Source organism: Mixophyes fleayi, chromosome 9 (assembly GCF_038048845.1).
Source record: "Mixophyes fleayi isolate aMixFle1 chromosome 9, aMixFle1.hap1, whole genome shotgun sequence".
Taxonomy (NCBI): domain Eukaryota; kingdom Metazoa; phylum Chordata; class Amphibia; order Anura; family Limnodynastidae; genus Mixophyes; species Mixophyes fleayi.
Window position 1 is genome coordinate 38,939,724 of NC_134410.1, and position 20,527 is coordinate 38,960,250.

The window sequence follows — 20,527 nt, forward strand, 5'->3', positions numbered from 1 at the left end:
CGCTAAGATGTCACCAATTCAGAGAGTGGGTTCAGAAATAACTTAAAATATAACTTTTATTTAGTCCACTAAAACAGCGAGATATATAAAATATCAAAAGTTAAAACCAATGTATAATTAAAACTAACTGGATGCATGCCTAGCTATATATAATAAAGGAGAACCATGGATGGATAACCGCTATAATAAGCCTCCTTCAATTGTATATAGAGTAGTGGAGAAAAATCCTGATACGAAAACCAGACAGCCTTTCTATCTGGATAATCATAAACCACCAAACTAAATGATGTTTGGCTATTATTGTTAATCAAGTGGAGGAACAGCACCCGGCTCAATCAAATTATGGGGGGTGTATTGCTGACTACCTCAACACTGCTCCACTAACTCTGGGCTTAATTGAGCAAATTCACAAGTCCATGGGAAAAACCTCCATTCAAAATTAAAGCAATAGGCAAAAAGCATCCAGTGAAACACCGACGCGCTTTTCGCTGGATATGCCACGACTAAGCATATCCAGCGAAACGCGCGTCGGTGTTTCACTGGATGCTTTTTGCCTATTGCTTTAATTTTGAATGGAGGTTTTTCCCATGGACTTGTGAATTTGCTCAATTAAGCCCAGAGTTAGTGGAGCAGTGTTGAGGTAGTCAGCAATACACCCCCCATAATTTGATTGAGCCGGGTGCTGTTCCTCCACTTGATTAACAATAATAGCCAAACATCATTTAGTTTGGTGGTTTATGATTATCCAGATAGAAAGGCTGTCTGGTTTCGTATCAGGATTTTTCTCCACTACTCTATATACAATTGAAGGAGGCTTATTATAGCGGTTATCCATCCGTGGTTCTCCTTTATTATATATAGCTAGGCATGCATCCAGTTAGTTTTAATTATACATTGGTTTTAACTTTTGATATTTTATATATCTTGCTGTTTTAGTGGACTAAATAAAGGTTATATTTTAAGTTATTTCTGAACCCACTCTCTGAATTGGTGACATCTTAGCGAGCTTCAGTGCACCTCATTATTTCTTTCGTTTTCTCTCTCAGTTTTTCAACCTAAATACTGTCAGGTGCCGCCCCAGCTGATCTCTGACAGCCGGGGACGGACGCCCGACTTCCGCCGAGCGCTCTGTTGCTTAGCAACAGACCCACTGCTGCTTCCTATGGACGACTGTCGGGCGCATGCGCCTTGCCCCCGTCCCGTTGCAAGGCAACGGGACGCTACTACTCCCCGGCGCGTCGCCCTCCTGAGCCCTCCAATCAGCTGCTTCTCTTTTCTATTTAAACCTGACTCTGGCGCCATTAGGGTGCCAGAGTATCAGGTCCCATACCTAGTGTTCCTGGTTTCCTTTACTCCTGTCTCCTGAGTTGTTCCCAGTATTCCAGCTTCCTCGTTGTGACCTGGCTAGTTCGACCATCCCTCGTTCTGTGTGACCCATATTGCTCCGCGACTTCGGCTTGTTGACCATTCTCCTGGATTCTCCCTGGTAGCTTGCATTCCCGATTTGGCTTGACCCGGACCGTCTGACCCTTCTACACTACACCGGCAACTGGCTAGGAGGACCGCGACCTGCGTACCCTGTGCAGCGAAGTCCAAACCTCCTTGCGGGGGTCCGTTAGACTCCGCACCTGTTAGTTCAGTAGCGCTAATACTGGTTAGTGTCCTGCTCTTGTTATCCTCAAGAGGCCCACGGCCTGACAAATACCAAGTCTGATGCTCCTCAAGATGCATCCAGTTCTGCATCTGTAACATATGTGCCAGGGTTACAGTAGGCTTTCTTACACCCACATACACATATACAGAACTAGGTTGTAAGTGCAATAAAACTTTGTAAACATTTGTTTTCAAAATACATTAGGCTTTATATAATTCAGCAGATATAGCCTTGCTTCTCATGTATGAATGAAAGTAACAAAAATGTTTTGTTTTAAATACACACACAAAATCCTAAAATATATGCACGATCAATGAAGAAAGCACTCAGCAGCTTCAGAGGTAAAATCGCAATCAGCCAATCAGAAGCGGTCAGCTAGGTTGGCGCAAATGACACAACTGTAAAAGGCTTATCTGCTTCTACAGTATATTCATCTTCTCGCAATATGATATTTTTGTTTTAAAAAAGAATGCAGGCAACTAGTGATGAGCATGATACATTTTGTAAGTTTCATTAATTAATTAAATAAAATAATCTGGGATGGCAGTATTATTTAAGATTAGATGTAAAGAGCCTGAGTGATTAAGGAGAGCAAAGCATAAAAAAGGAGTAACTTTGCACATGGGCAAAACCATGTTACATTGGAGGGGGGAAGTAAATTTAAAATGTGGCTACAGATTTATAGTTGAGGTAGTGCATGTCCTAGATCAACTTTAAATTTCAGTGTAAAAATAAAGCTACCAAGTATTGGAGTGCTACATGAAAAAACAGCCAGTATTTATATTATGTGCAAAATAATAAATTAATTTGCACCCCTTGCATTGTAACATGGTTTGTCCAGGAGAAACTTTAATCTTTTTTTACTTTGCTCTCCTTAATGACTCAGGCCCAAAGTGACACTGGCTACCACATTCATCCATTTGTTGGATCTCACGTCTACTGTGCATGAAGTAATTAATCTTCAGTGAAACCTTCTCTTACCATGCAGAGGAATCCAGTTTGTCCTTGAAATCAGCAGGTGATTGCCACTTTACTTACAGAAAGTGGACTCTGATGAAAAAAAAACCGTACATAAAACAAAACAATTACTTTAGATACATTTGTAGAAAGGTTGATGAGGGGAGCAGCAGGTAATAATTCAATTTCAATACTTGAAGCTGGAATTTCTGTTAAGGTTAAGTTTCCAAGCTAGCCTGGATTTTAGTAACTATGCTTCCATTTGCTTCTATAAAAAACTTACATCATATTACAGAAATTTTAAGAATCCAAGAATCATAGCAGATATGAAAATATTTCATATATTATTTAATAAAGACATATAACTTTAGCACAAATGTGAATGCTGTATTACAAATAGAATATATATATATGAATATATATATATATATATATATATATATATATATAAATATATATATATATATATATATATATATATATATATATTGTGGCAAGAGCCCGCTACTGCAGAAGCACACGCGAACAACTTCTTCCTTTTTATGTAGCTTTATTGTCAGGATGGTAAATGTTTTTGACACTGTATATTTTCACAGCAATTATGGAGACCCTAAACGCTAGCTATACATAGACCAGCTCTCTCTTAGGACCAGCCAGCTTACCCAGCGTTAATCTCCGTGCACATATGATACAAACAAGCTTTTATACCTGATACTCCTCCCCCAGCCTTAGCTTGATGGACAGGTGACACACCCACCTTCTCTTTAAAAGGAAATGCCCCATCACTGGCTCTGTTTGCACTAAACAGACACACCCTGTCTGTTTGCTGAGAGGAAGGATTTCTCTATCATGTAAGTTAACCAAACTTAAACTATTGTTTGTTACACATAAGTCATCAATCTAGGTGCATTACTGCACAAATGTTTTACTCTACTTCCATGCTTTCTCTGCATATTGCCAGCTAAATGCCTCCCTTTGTTACAATATATATCTATATATATATAGATATAAATATATAATATAAGTCAAACAGATACTTTTGTTTTGTCTTTTTGTCTAGAGGGTTGGATAAATTCAAATTAAGTTAAACCAAATTTCCATATATGTAGTAGTAGTAGTAGTAGTAGTGGTAGCAGTAAATAATAATAATATAGATAATAATAGTAATAATAATAATGATAATATGATTTCAGTTTGTTTTATTGCAGTTTACTTAGCTGACACAATGATTGTAATCCACTGTTGGCAAGATCACAAAACCTGAAATACCATTTAAGCATCCACACTTGTTCCAATGCAGGCACATATTCATTAGTTCATCTACAATATATTGATATGTATGATTTGGCAACCCAATTCATGTTTACCTTGTTTAAAATATTCATTGGCTTCCGTTAGTCAGATTGTGAGTTATTATATATTATCTTTCACTACACTGTGCAATATTCAGAAACCTCACAGAAGTGCTGACTCTGTTAAAAGAATTCTCATTCATTTTACACCTCAATAAAAAGAAGTTGGTAAACATTTTGCTTGGCTGAGCTGAGCATCATTACATTTCTATATTTTTTCCTATCATGTGAAATGAGTTAATGTATATATTTTAAAAAAAAACTACTTTTGGACAGCAAGATAGATATTATTCACCTTATCAATCGACGATGTAGTATTGACACCATATGGCTCAACAGTAACATAGCAGGTTTGCATGTAACTTCGAAGTTTTGTAATAAAAATGTTTAAAGATCAAGATGATTCTCTGTGAGTCTGTACTATCTCCAAATATTGTATCGGCCATATGGAGTGCTCCTTTGTCAGTAACCATAGAAATATATTCTCAGTTAATGAACCAAAGGCAGTAATGCATCACAGACAAGCTACACAGTGGAAATGTTTATATGACAATAAATGTATATTTTGGGATACATATATTATTATAATCAGACAGTTAATGTAGTTTAACCAACAGACCCTAAAGCATATTCCACCATAATTTTCATTGTATTGTTAACATGCATTTCATCAGTAAACAACCAAAAAACAGAACAGCAATTACCAGAAAACAATTGGATTCTTACTCAGGGTATGAACAGATAACTGTGAAGACTAAATGTAAATAGAAAGTAAGTGACATAAGTCTTAGTTTATTTGTCAACTGTCCAAAATTTCCAAGTATTGTCCCAGGTTTCATAGATTTGACTCTGGAAATGTCCCAATTTATATTGTTGTCTGACTTTGCATTTTAATTAATCTTATTCTGTATTTTGGATGCAAGTACTGTATTTTGGATGCTAATGACTTATTCTCATTTTTCTGAGCTTAATTAATATAGAAGATCACATTTTAAAATGTAATAGATCATTTTTAATTCCTTGTTCAGCAAGCATGTGATGATGGGTGATGTAGTCCACTAAGGTCAGAGGTCAGCCTGTGTGCTGCATGTGAACTGTGAATATATATTTGGCCATTACCATTGTGTCCCTTAAAATGATATTAAAAGATTGACAGCTATCCCATGCTATATATGTTAAAATGTATCTGTCACTTTCCTACAGTGGAGGCAGCCGTTTTGCCATTCATGAGAATGCAATCTATCAGTTCACTTTGACTCAATGAAATCATTGATGTACAAGACAATGTATACCTCTTACAAAATGCACTGGATGTTCACGGCAAAATACCTTGGCTTTGCACCACTGCATTTAGATGGTCTTCTCAAAACACTTCAAAGTGCAAACCTACGCTCTGCTTTTGGGACTAGTGCACTTACAATTACTGGAAGGCAGAAAAGGTTGATACATTTTTTTCCTTAATGGGCCTATTTATTAAAGTCCCCCTGATTACGGCAATAACATTTTTTTTTATTGCTGCTCCTTGTAGCAATAAAAAATATAGTTTTGCCACAACTTAGGACCGTTATCTCGGTGGGACAGCACCAGCAAAAAGTGGCTGCCCGGTGAGTCATTTCTCCCTAGAGATAACTTTTGACACTGCCTTTCACTACTGCCTTACCTCTGCAGTGAATGTGTTCTTTCCCTTGCATTTAAAGTATTTCAGCACCTTGGACAGTAGCAATGGCTGAGAAGTCTGTGAGCTGGGCAGTAGTTATCAGTTTTGGCAGGTTCTCCTGATTAGAATTCGATCCAAGCTGTGTAACTTCTGGTGGGTCTCTCGGTGTAAATAGGACCTTATAACTTTACATTTATGTGTTGTTAGAGCTGTATGTGTTACAAAACCTGATTGTGTGCATCACTATAGCTGTATATGTGTGTATGTTACTATTATAACTGTATGTCTGTCTTAAGAGAGCTGCATATTTGTGTGTGACACTACTTTGTTACATTTGCCCATGTTACTATGAATTTTGTCTGTATATTCTGTTCCTATTAACAGTATAAGAGTCCATCTACCATTATAGGGTCGATTGGCTTGGTTATAGACAGCAGCCAAATCTATTGCCCAATGCTGGTGTGAGTCACCTGTGGGCAACCAGCCAGCCTGCCTTCCCAGTGCACATTTCTTCAATTTATCAGGAAATTAAGGAATTGGGAATCACCTGAATGAGTATGTGGCTCCACCCATGCTGTAGCTTTATCCTACAATAAGTGATGTGTATGTAACATCTGCTGCAGAGCAGTGATTTAAAAAAATATAGAAGCCGGCGCTGGCTGGGACTACATATTTCAGAGTCACCGGTGGCCAGAAAGATATTGCACAAATGTGCCAGAACTGACAAGGTTGAGTTTCATTTACCTTGGAGAGATTAGGAATATAATGGTTTTAGTGGACACTAGGGTAAGGGAGGGAGGAGAAGAAAACTAATTGAGGCAGATCTGTGAGTAGACAGATATATATTAATTAGATTGATCCATTATGAGATTGAGATATACATGTAAAAGGCTGTATTTGTGGCTATCAGCATTTATGACAAAAAGCATCCGAGAAATATAGAAATATACATAAAGAAAATAATTTATGAAGTCAAAACACCTGTGAGGAGAAATATAATTTTTATATAAACAGCCGTCTGGGAAAAAAAACAGTGAGAAAAGTGGTATTGGTATAATCCAACCCTGGTTCTTGTGAGTAAACCTGAGAAACTATCATATCCTTATCTTCTATATATATAAAAGAAGAAGTTTGTTTTGTTTGCATGTTGGTGAATATGTTCTACAGCTCTCAAGATAAAGCTGCCAAATCTTACATAGTTATTTAGTATAAAAAGTGACCTATTAAACCACACAGCGACAATGCAACAAAGTGACAGAGTAACAAATATTGAAAATATCATTTTTTGGTTGTAAACAATTGTTTGACTGCTTGGTTAGGAACTGAACTCATGACCCCAGTTCTGTGAGGCAGAAGTGCTATCCACTTAGCCACCGTGCTGCATCAGACCCACCATGTTTAATGCTAGGGGTGCAAATTATAATACTGGCTGTCTTTTCATGAAGCAAATAAATACTTGATAGCTATATTTTTGCACTGAAATTTAAGCTGGCCTAGGGCATGCCCTTTTCCAAATATAAATTTGTCACCACATTTTAAATATAGCTTCCCCTCAAATGCAACATGGTTTTTCTAAGGTGCAAATTTGCCCCTTTTTTTGCAACCAGCCATCTATACTGCCTTGAAAATTCAGGTTACCATAGTGATCAGATCAATACCATGTTTTTAGTTTCCACATGAATGTGGGACAGCTCTGAATGCAATTGTACAGAAAGACATATTTTATAGAATGAAGTAACGGCTCAAGCATGTTCCTACTACTCATAGAAACCTATTTGACATCATTCTTCATTAGTTTAAAGTGCATGCAATTAATGAAAGGTAATAAGTTGTAGCTAAATCAGGATATTTACTCCACATTATTTAAAGCATTTTCTACACTTCACCACATAGCACTGCAGTAATAATAATAATAGCAATAATAATAATAATAATAATAATAATAAGAATAATAATAATAATAATAATAATAAATAACTGCCTGATTACATAAATATATGTAAAGAGAGTTAGAGTGAAAAGGCAATGTACAATATTTAGTGAAAGTATAAGCCAGTAATTTAACATAAACTTGAAGGTCGAAACCCCTTTAATAAATCTTTCATCATTATTTAGAAAAGGCATAATTTTATTTTTTATTTATTCTATTTTTTATTTATTTTATTTTTTATTTATTTTTTTATTTTTGTTTTTTTAATTGTTTAGTAAGCAATTACTAATCTTTACTAAGAAATACTATTCCAAGGGTAAACATATTCTGTCCTCAGCAACACATTGGCTTAGGACTCATCTATGATGCTTGTTAGATGACATAGGCAATGGCACAGTGGGCTTTAATGGAATGCGCTATACTGCAATGCATCTTATGTGGATAATGGACATGTCAAATCAAATCAAACCAATTTAACTTCTTTATTTACCCAGGCGAACTCCATTGAGCAAACTCATTTACAAGGTAGACCTGCGTGACACAAGCCAATTAAGTCGATGCAAGAATACAATAGTACAGGTAGAGATAAAATAGACAAGATAAATAAAAGTAACAGGATAAATAAAAATACATTTGGGGTTCACATAAGAGACAGCCGGCAGAATCTGCATCACAAAGGGGTAGCAAGTTATTAAAAATGATACAAAATGCAACAATTTACCTGGTTTAATATTTCTAGGTTAGTAATGGCATTATAGTGTAGTGAGGGGATTAATGCTGAAGTTTATGCTACAAATGAAGAGACGTAAATAGTTTACAATGAACCAGGTGTATCATGGGGGGAAATGTGTCAGGAGAGTTGGTCAAGCAGCTGGGAAAAGTGTTGTCAGTCTGGAACTTTATAATATTTGGAGGAAGAAAATTAAATGCTGTAAGTATATAAGGGCTAGATATCTAAGGCTGAGATTTTGAGTAGGGGATGAGTAAGTGACTCAGGAACAAGTTATGAATTGATGCAAGGAAGTTGTAGAATGAGGAAAAAACTGTGGTTTTGCAGATGGAGTGGAGTAAGCATGGCTAATTGGATGTAGCTTAAGGCTACTGTAATGGACTTTATGCACAAGATCTTAAAGACAGTAATAATAACAGTAATCCATGAGTGATTTCTCTGCCATATTCCAAAATTACAGTAGGCTTAATCCTATGACAGCTCTCCTATAACATGTCAGGGCATTTGGCAATTTTACAGAAATCAATGAACTGTTCTTAAGCCATAAGTTCAAGGGAATTTGGGAGACAGGCAATCCAGAACATACTGTGAAGGTTTTCTATCCAGAGAGCTGAATTTTTATTTAATCTGTAATGTTGGGAGGTCCAACCAAGAATTAAATTCTCTTCTCTTCAGCCTTAGCTTTGCAGGAGATCTTAGCGCTGCTTCAATTCCAGGAGGTAGACAGAGGAGTCTGCCTCCCAAAGAATTCTACAGAGTTGGTTAGTATGTTGGGGGGGAATAGTAATATGCTGAGTGAGGGGATTAGTGGGGGCATTTTGTTATGTGGGAACTCATGTAGAGGTTTTAATATTGAGCAGGGCCTCGTGGGGAGTAATGTTTTGTAGAGACTGGTGTCAACACTTAATGTTGAGCAGGTAATGGTGCGGTATGTCATTAATTTGATGTTTGGGCTTATTGAGGGGCAATAGGACTATTATTAAATGTTAATGCTATTAATTTGATATTAGAGCTTGCTCACGATAAGAGACCTAATTATGAAACATGAATGCTATTGATTTAATGTTGGGGCTGTTTGAGGTAGGAAGGCGTAGAGTTGCTCAGTTTTCTAGGAAGTGAATAGTTATTATCTTTTTCTGAACAGAGTTCCAACAATCCAGGATCCAGAAATGTAGCAATAAAGCTTAATAAACCAGCAGCAGTAGGTAGTTAAAGCTACAAGAACAGGTAGGAGTGAACAGCACTGTCTGACAACTGTCTGTAGTCTAATAGGACATCCCTGATTTTGGATGATTTTCAGGATTGTTAGGATTTGTCCTGATTTAGAACAGTCGGAAGGCATAGTAAGTCCAGCTTTATGCTGCTTTACTGATAAATGTGATCCTAACATTGTTTATGCAATGGAGATAGCTACTTAAACCTAGAACCCAAATCATGTAAACCAGCATATTATGATCTACTGACAGCTTTTTACTAACAGGAGTAGCACGGATCATCTGTGAAAGTGCCAAATTGGGGCAAATATAAATTTTGCTTTGTAGGAAGAGATAATAAAATCATATTTAACCGGTGTAGAGAGTGTATTTACAAAAGTGTTGCCTGGATTGCGAGCAGATGCAGAAAAAGTATTTGGTGTGCTATTTGGAGAGTGAAGGGTTTGGTGGGCGATCTAGAGCTAGGAACTCCTCTGTATCTTGGACATTCATCCTCTGGCAGTGGCACACACTGGGTCACGTCATTGAACTATTCCAACGGGACTAAAAAATAGCAGCGACTTCTGTTTGGAGAATTAGATTTGGAAGGTTGCAATTTAAGCTGGGAGCGTAAATTACACGTGTGCACGTGGGACAACAAAACTATACCTTCAGTAGAAAGCTTGTAATATTACTTTCTTGCTGTTGTTAACAATATTGTAAAACATTATATTTGAGGGGAGTATGTTTTCTTTAATACTACCAGAAAATACATTTCTAGATCTGGGGGTAAATGTATCAAGCTGAGAGTTTCCCGGCGGGTTTGAAAAGTGGAGATGTTGCCTATTGCAACCAATCAGATTCCAGCTGTCATTTTGGAGAATGTACTAACTAAATGATAGCTAGAATCTGATTGGTTTTTCAAACCCGCCGGAAAACTCTCAGCTTGATACATTTACCCCCTGCTATATCTTGCACTGAGATTCTCATCCCAGGGTAAAAAAGTTCAATTATTACTTGTGGATGAATAGGGAAGTCCATGAAGTCCTGTGCATGAAAGAGATGAAAGGGATGAGCATAAAATGCCATTGCATTCAATTAAGTATGCCCGGAGCTGGCTAATATGGCAAGAGCATTACATGCTTCTTATACCATTGGCTTTCTTGCAACTTTGTGAAGCCACTAAAGTTACTGGGCTTCTAATATACCGAGGTCATTTATTGTGAATTATCTTGACTTGACCATACGTCTATGGTGCCAGGGAAAATGGTTGAATTTATATGGTACCTTTGAGATGCCAAAAGCTTGAATTGGACATTGTGCTTGAGTTTAGCATGCCCTTATTGTACATTGACTGCGGACATATGCCCAGTACCCTCCCTGTTCCGCCGTATAAATCATAGTCTGTAGTAACGGTCCTTTGTGTTTGAAGATGAATTGGATGTTGCTGCGTTCACTGGTTAATTGTCTAGTCCTGGGCATTCAAGACAAAACAATGAACTGCACATATGACACCTAAATCTCTTATTAAGTTCTGTATGAAACACCAATAAAATCAATCAAACATATAAAAACACATAATTTATTTAATTAACATAAATATTAACTTATGAACGAAATAGAACATAAAAAATAATGTTAATTAGCAGTAACAAATAATTACCAACAATAGGAGAGTAATAACCAACCAAATGGAGTGAATAATAGTCAGTAATAGGCTACTTCAAGAGCTCTGAAGTTAGTTCTGGCTTCACTTAATCCAATAGAGACAGTTCCAAATCAATAGAGGTGAGAGTGTTCACATTGAGCAATACAGTTCCTGACAACAGCGGGAGGATGGAGCGTGAGTGAATAGAGAATAAACACACACCCTCTAGACCTCAACCACGATTGTTTGCTGTTAATATGCATTATCTTGTTGTTAAAATCTCACCCAGAGCAGGGCGCTGAATAAAAAGATCTTCCATTTGTATGCTCCTCTCACGTTGTATCAGCACACTGGCGATAGCCAATTAAAGCTTCCTCTGTGGTGCGCACCAACATTAGTTCTGGGCATGCGCAGAGCGATTTTGCACAAAATAGAGCACATACCAACATTTATCTTCCTTAGCGAATCAGAAGTGGTCCATGTCCTTGTGCAGATTTTATTGCATCATACAATTATGACTCCTTACAACTGGATGACTGGAGAGGAGGAAGAGCAGGGGCGGGCTGGGCCGGGGGGGCAGGGGGGCAGCACCCCCCCCCGGGCCACTCAGTCTCACTGCTGTTAGGGCCGGCTGCCCACCCCCCGGATGCAATATCGCCTGATTTTTACCGGCTGCCGCATCTCATGACACAGGATGCGGCCGCATCAGCTCACAGGCGGCAGCATCACATGACACGCGATGCGGCCACGTCATCATTGACGCGGCCGCATCTCGGGTCATGTGATGCGGCCGCCTGTGCGCCCCCTGGGCTGAAATCTGCCAGCCTGCGCCTGAGGAACAGGTGAGGAAAAGTGTGGGCAAGCATTGTCCGAGCACAGTAAGGGTATGTATGTAATAAGTAGATCTGAGCGCAGACGCATGGCCAGCTGTAAAGAGGTGTATTCTCTTCTGAGTGCTGGAAGGCTGGTGCACCAAGATGCATTGATGATGAATACTCTGATTTGCAGAGTATGGATTAGCCCCCCCAGCTGATAGTTGAGGCATTCATTAATGTGGCTGCTATGTTGTATCAGTTTGCAACTGTCTATTTTGCACTACTTAAATGATATTTCCATTTAGACTGTGAAAGGAAAGAAGATTCCCACTTTTTTTTTTTTTTTAAAAGGGAAAACACCAGATTTTTGTATTTAATTACATTTTATACAATTACATTTTATATAGTAATGTTCACGTTTACTACTAGCAGTGTCACACCACAACTCTACACTATCTCTATGATATGCCTACGCTTCCTCTATAATGTTGTGGTGCATAACTATATACACTTGTTACTCATGACGTATACCTGGTGCATATGCTAGTGATGTACAGCTGTAGGCACCTTGAGATGCATCCGACTGAGCACACAAATGCACTTTTTTCTACTTACATTCAGGGTGCAAATGAGTTCAACTGTACATGAGTTCCTACATTCTAGTTGCATTCTAGCAATGCTCAACCTCAGCAATACTTACAATGCCCCCTACTCAAAATGTACCAGTATCATCTTATAAAAAGGTATCTTAAACAGTGCGTTGAAAGGCGCTATAACTTATTTTTAATTGATTCGCTGTGACATAGAAGTGAGAGAAATCCACTATGATAATAGAGTCACTGGAAATTAATCCACAACAAACGTTCTAAGACTGCACAGGACAAACCCCCATTCATCCTATGCAACGGAGTTAATGATGCCACACTGGTAAAGTTCCAGTATGTTTTATAAAGATGTTTATCTAGAATTGGTTGTCATTCTCACCTTCTTTTCTCTATAGAAACCACATTGCACGCATCCACAGAGCTGTCTCAAAAATGAGAAGGCTCCGCAGTGTAAGATTTAAACTTGGTCAGCAAAACTGGCATACAAAAGTGAAGACAAATATATCATATTTTATGGTTGAAACATAAATGCAAATTTAAATTAAACTTCTCAGCAGGTTTTCTTGTTTTTTTTTTTTTAAATGTGTGCATATGGCTTTTTACTATTGTAAATCAATTCAAAGTATGCAGATGAACTGTTTTTTCTTAGTGCTTTTTATAATTGAAAATTTTTCAAACATCTGGTGTAAACTATACAGAAGACTCTTTCCAGCATTGGCGTCTGGTAATACATTCAAACAATCACAGTCATACAAAGAAAATATATAGCAAATGTCTTAGTTTTAGCATAAATGAACTGTAAGCAAACACGGGAAAAAAGAGGCTGTATACAGCATATGCAGATACAGTAGCAATTAGAGGTTCTGTTTCATATTTTTTAGAATCAGTAAAAAAAAAGATAAAAAAAAAACAAAAATGGAACAACGTGAAATACATGAGAGCAAATAAACATCATCTTAAGTTAAAAAAAACAAAAGTACAAGCTTGAGCATAAACAAAAATTACATAGCAACCTCTTACATTTCATCTATGCACATTAAGACTTTATTTATCAAGGCTGAATTTGGGTTCCACGGTGAAACTAAAAACAATAGCATACAAATACAACATATCCAACTGGCTCCTGGGCCAATTACTGCCCGCCAAGATTTTTTGGGTTGTGAACCTTCCCTGACATCCTCTCTGTGCCATTTCTATAATTCTAGACATTAACATTTACATTTTGTGCTGGCTAACTACTATTCATTTGGAGTTTGCAGTTGTTATAGTTTAAAGAGTTGCTAGACCCAGTGCCAGCCACTGCCTGGCAGGGATACCCAGAATCTATACATGTACATAAATAAATTAAAAAATATCTTTACCCCTTGGACTCTCTTCCTCAATTTTTGTTTTCAAAAAGAGTACTGTACACTGTAGCTAGGGCTAGGATTTTGACAAAAGCAACTTAGGCAAGTGCTAATTTTATTATGCCTATGACTGTTATATGAATCGATCCAACAACATGCCAGGGAAGTGGAAATTGCTTTGTGACTGTTATGGGTGAGCTATAGGTGGACTATAGGTGGACTATAAGGAGGTATTTGTGGGCAAACACTACAGCTAGTACACTTAGTAGTGTTGAGTAACTCTATTTGATTTTCTTTGGTGGTAGGGAGGATGAGAAAGATGGGAATAATTATTTTATCTAGCAGGTAAAATGTGTCAATTATCTTTGCAAATAAAATCAGCACTGCACCAACACCAACTGCATCAATATAAGCCAAATGTCAATCTTTACTTGGTTTTATGTTTGAAATGTATTTATTGCTAAATAATTATTCATCTCTTATGTGTCTAGAAGAGGAGTGTTGCTAAGCAAAGCTGTAATATTTCAATTCAAACTCACTAGTGTTATAAACTTGGTCATTCTTACTACTAAATGTGGTTAGGTAGGAGAAAGTCAGGCAGCATAATTAAACTTCAACTTTACCTTCTTCTTCTTCTTCTTCTTCTTCTTTTTAAGTGTACGGGTCACCAAGGGCCACCACTAGGGAGGGACCACAGCGACTGGTATGCTGACTCCATTGCTGTGAGGGGGCCATGCAGACTTTGAGAGAGCAATATACTTATTACTTTCCTTTTTTTAATATTTCGATAATAAATGTAATTTTTGTTTATTTAATGATTATACAATTTTGGAAATAACTATAATATTTTAATGCATATCAATAAAATTTAGAAGTATTAAAGTTTATACTGTGAGTGCCCTAAAAACACATTTTCGCCCTTTTTTTCTTTCCAATTTCAGTCTATTGATTTGTATGTGTGGGTGCACCCTCCTTCGATGTTTATAAACGGTACAGTTGATATAATAAGTGATCAACCTGATAATGAATAAACAAGGAGGAATAGAGTCTACCCGGTGCGATATATATTCTGTTTAAAAATAATATAAACATATCTATCATATGCTTTCCTTGTATTAGAAACCGGTGATAATCGTTAATACGATTACCACTATTCCGACAACCACTTCACCTTCAAAAAAAACACAAAAGTTTTAAAAAGCGATGTCAATATTTATAGACTTATCTTTAAAGCGACTGTGCAGATCACCGATGGACCCGAATGATGACCGCAAGTGATTTTGATTGAAGAGGTGTCCGGCACTACTGTTTACTGTCATCGCGACTTGTATTTATCTGAATTTAAAGTGGCAATGTTGGGTTAAGTGTTTAAAAAACTTAACCTGCGGGGGCCCAACATTGCCACTTTAAATTCAGCACGCAGGAGTAGGAAGAGCCCTAGTGCTTTCAGCACTGTGCTGGTTATTCCTAATGGGGAGAGATCCGCTCGTTTCTAGGATGCAGCGTGTTGTATTTAGAAATTTTTAAAGCAAACTCAGGAGAGTTTGCTTAATCACAGCTTCATATATTTGAGACTTGTATAGCTAGAGTGGCAAACAGTCGAGACTTTGATCTCTATTGGTTTTGATTTTGTAAATAGCGATTTTGACAGAAACATATCTCTGGCGATTTTACAGCAAACCTCACTATAATACATCTGAGAGATGAAACACCAACGAGAAAATTGCTGGATTTTCAAAATCGGAGCATTTAACCCCAGGAGTATGATGCATATTTATTATTGATGATAATATGAAGAGGTTATCCATTAGTCATAGATGGTTGTAAGTTCAAAGGATTCTCCAGTATCAAGTGCGACTGATTTTTCCATACACCAGAGTTTATTCCTCAGAGACATAGCCATAAACTATGGCAGGTCACCTGTTTTCCATCTGGGGTGGTAATACAGCCTATGAGATCACTGACGCACTTATATCACCTACATTTTGAAGCCTGCCGTTCTATATAAGTCTATCAAAGAATTCACTTAATTGTTATAATCAATTTACCCATAGTTGTTACGCTTTAGGGTTGGTCCATCAAACTTACCATATAGGCTCAATATTGTCATAACCAATAAATCAATTAGCAGAAGACCCAGAGAAGGGTATATTCTGTTATATTCTGTTGGATTTGTTTCCCTGTAATTTATTTAATATTATTAAACAATAATGTTTCCATTAATTTCAATTCATTCCCAATATGCATCCCAAAATGCCCTTCTAGTTCCTACAACACCTTAATAAAGACCCATCTTTATTCCCAATATGGTCCAATAGGGGATAAAGGCATATATTGATAAGCTGTTAAGTCAAAAAAATATCAGCATCCAAATTCTGACATGGAATTTTAAAGTGGGAGGGCAGAACACTTTTCTAATAATTATTTTCAGAATATGAAGTATCCATTAATCAAGTCCCATGCATAGATAATTTCCCTAGTCTAACTGCTGGTTTAATAAAGTAAACCACTTTATTCAGGTGTTAATGGCAAATGTATGTAAAGTGCTGTTCTGTTGACTGTGCTATTGAATGTGTCATTTAGGGTTTCAATTAAGCACACAATTGGAGTCTAACAAACCTGAACATAATTGTCCCTTAAGGCTTGTGAAATCTGCCTCTTAATTCCTTCTTGCAAACAAATGTTTTAAAGGAATTCAAGGCAACAAATACTATTCTATTAGCAGGGTCTTCTATATGTTCTGAACCTGTATGTCAACCAGAGCATTGTGCACACTGTCTAGCAATGATGATCAGTAGGATTACCGACTGTCTGTCCTGTTCTTGGTAAAACAAGTAGTGGCAAAATAAATATGGTCAAATATCCAACAAAACCATTATATTGTGCAATATATTAATTGTGAATTATGGAACATGAAAACACTGTAACACAAATCGCATGCAAAAGGGCACAAAGACTTCACACGCAACAGCACCTAGAGAGGTTTGGCAAAAACATGTATGCTTGCCCTGAAATGTTAGCCATTAAATGGTATCACAATCATGACAATTTTGTGTTTTCATTTTTATTTTAATTTGATAATGCTAATGCATGCTTCTTATCTATTGCTTAATGCGGTACACAGCATTGCTGTGTCTAATGACAAAACAATAGAAACACCAACATAATTTGATTATACGCCTTATATTGTATGCTATGGAATTCTGATGATCTCCTCCACAGATGTTCACACATATTGTACGCTCCTTTGAGCAGGGTCATCTCTCCTCCTGTCTTTACCACTTTTAACTCTGCTCTCCAGCTACCTTGCCCTCCTCCTCTAGGACCTTCTTCTCCCCATTCCCTCTTGCTCCCTCCTCTCCACTCTGGGGGTTTACCTGCCAACCGTGCCCTCCCTCTTGGGCTCCGCCGTATGCGGGACCTTCCCCTCTCCCCTCCCCCGCCCCTCTAGCTGTGCTTTGAGCTCACTGAGTTACTGTGCGTTTTGCTTACTGTATTGTGCTGTCTCACCTTTGTATTGTAATTTTGTTTGTCCCTGTACGGCGCTACGGATACCTAGTGGCCCCCTATAAATAAAAATTAATAATAATAATTATACCAACATATAGAGACACAATAGAATTCTTACTCCCGTCACTTGTGCAATCACTGTGTTTGCTGACTAGTAATTGCCATGATAACTAAACTCAAAGTAGGCAGCGCTATGATGTCTATGCTCAGTGGCTGGGGGGTAGGGGTGGGCTACCTTGGGCTGGGCCACTGGGCTACCTACATTTTCTTTCCTTTAAAATGTTTGTAATAGGATGCTGAGCCGATTGTCACCCACTGGGTTAATATTTGTCAGCTAGCCAGTGTCTATGCTGGATGCAAATAAATATTTATGGAAATAGTACTGTTTTGCTCTGACTAGCTGTATTTCTAGCAAGCGAGTAAAAAGGTTAATGTGGCTGTTATCGTATATATAAAGCTCCTGACAGTAATACATTAGAAACAAGATGTTTAGTGTCATCTGTGTTTTACAAAATATTATAATTCTACCATATTGGGATCAAAGAGGTTAAAAGAATAAGTTAGCTGTGTAAAACAAACTAGTTCTGTCAACCATAATGTCACTCATCCAGTGATTTTATGCCTTATGACTGGAGGTGGAATGAGGGAGAGAAGGGGCGGGCATAGACCAATACAGTAAGGGCATGTTTGCATAATTGCTTAACTTATGTAGACCTATATGCAGATGCACATAGTTGGACTCGCCCATCGGGGGGCCGGGCTATCCTCCGGTACGCCCCGATCCTGAACGCTCCCCTCTTCGTTAGTGGGGGGAACGAGAAACTTAAAAAAAAAATTACTCACGTGACCGCGGCGCCGGCGCCCCTCCTCTCTGCTCTGTTCGCACTGAATGTTCAGTGAGGAGAACCCCAGAGAGGAGTCGGCAAGAAGACAGAAGACAGAAGAGAAGAAGAGAAGAAAGAAGCTGGAACAGGGTAATGAAGGAGGGCCAGGAGAAGGGGGGGTGGAGCAAAAGCAGCATGGCACAGGGTGATGAAGGGGGGCCAGGAGAAGGGGGGAGCAAAAGCAGCATGGCACAGGGTGATGAAGGGGGGCCAGGAGAAGGGGAGAGCAAAAACAGCATGGCACAGGGTGATCGGGGGGGGGGGGCAGGAGAAGGGGGAAGCAAAAGCAACATGGCACAGGGTGATAAAAGGACGCCATTAGAAGGGGTGGCAAAAGCAGCATGGAGGGCGCAGTGTGATCATAAAGAGGCACTGCATGGTGATTAAGAGGCACAGTAATGTGTGTGTGATGGCACAGCGGGCTTGTGGCAATGTTATGTGTGCGTGGTAGGTGGTGGCTAAATATTGAGTGCTATTTTGTTTGTAGGGTGATAGTGGAACAATTTAATTTTATAGTGGGGACTATTAATTTAAGATGGGGTGGTTTGGGGGCTATGAATTGAATGTGGAGCTGAGTTTGAGGAGCATGAGGTCTATTTATTAAATGTGAATATGAATTTTTTAATGGCAGTGACGGTTGCAGGAAATAGGTATATTTATTATACGTAATTGCAATTAATTTATTGCAGGAGCTGTCTGGAGGGAGGGAAATAGGTTTATTAAATGGGAATTATATTACTTTAATATTGGGGCTGGAGGAAGGCCTAAGTATTAATTGTGGGTCCTATTGATTTAACGCCGGAGCTGGTTGGAATTTTCTAAATGTACCCATTATTTTTTCCAAATAGTGCCCCCAACATTCCAGGATCCAGACAAGCCACAACTAAAGAAACCAGCAGCCACAGGTGGTAAAAGTGACAAGAACAGGTAGGACAGTCTGTCAAATGTTCTGTGTCTAGTGCAGGCTTAACCTGTGGCACTCTAGGTTGAAACTACAAGTCCCAGCATACCCTTCCAGCAATAAGCTGCTATATTTTGGCAAAGCATGCTGGGGCTAGTAGTTTCACAACACCTGGAGTGCCACAGGTTAGTGGGACAATCCCGATTTTTGGTGACTGTTCTGCCCAATCTAAGGGGCAGGTCAAGACTGTGTACTCTTTATATGCACACTGCATTCTTTATATACTACACTATGGTGCTAGCTGCCCTTCGTGGGCTGACCACTCCCCCTCTAGTGTCTGGTCTCGCCTTTGGCCACACCCCCTATGGTGGGCCCCTGGCGTTTGAAGTCCCCCGGTGGGCCCTTCATGCCCTAGTCCGACACTGCAGATGCATGTACACCTGCCAGAAGAAGTAGGTACTGGAGGGCTGGTGCTACAAGGCGCAATGTTGATGATGAGCAGCACTAAGCAGCCAATTCTAATTGTGTGTTTGTGGATCCTCCTCTCTAGCAAGTGGCTTCTTCACCAATTTGTGAGTTAGCTGTCATTTAATGTTTGTGGTCACAGTTGGTGGTGGGCAGAGAGTTATCCAAATCTCTCCCTGATGTTCGTGATCCCAGACATTCCCCTATAGTCACAAATAATGATTGATAAGGAGGCAATGCTGTGAATGAGGAGGTGAGAGACACACTATATCACACACACACACACACACACACACACACACACACACACACACACACACACACACACACCAATTACCTTGGGAGTGGGAAAGGGAGTATTTAGTGTTATTCAATTCATTAGTGTGGCTGCTATACTATAGGCAGTCATTTACCATCTATTATTTCATTGATTTTTCTAGTTGGACTGTGGCAGAAAAGGGTTTTTAAAGGGGAAAATAGATATATGCATTTAGTTTGAAGTGTTGTAATATATATATATATATATATATATATATATATATAAATGTGACTTGCACGTTCACTACTAGACCTCATCATCATCAACATTCATCAACATTTATTTACATAGCGCCAGATTCTGTAGCGCTTTACTATCCACATCTCTGCGCTACACTCATTGCTCTTGACATAAATATGGTGTATATGCTAGTGTTGTAGTATCATGAGTTGCGGCTGACTGTACATGTGCACATAAATACACTTTTTCATGTGTTTGTCTTATCATGCTAATGTTTGGATTGCAAATAGCATCCAGCTCTACCTAAGTTCCACAGTGTGGAATTGCATTCTGAGGAATGACAAACCAAAGTGGAACTTGAAGATTGCATTGTCAGAACCT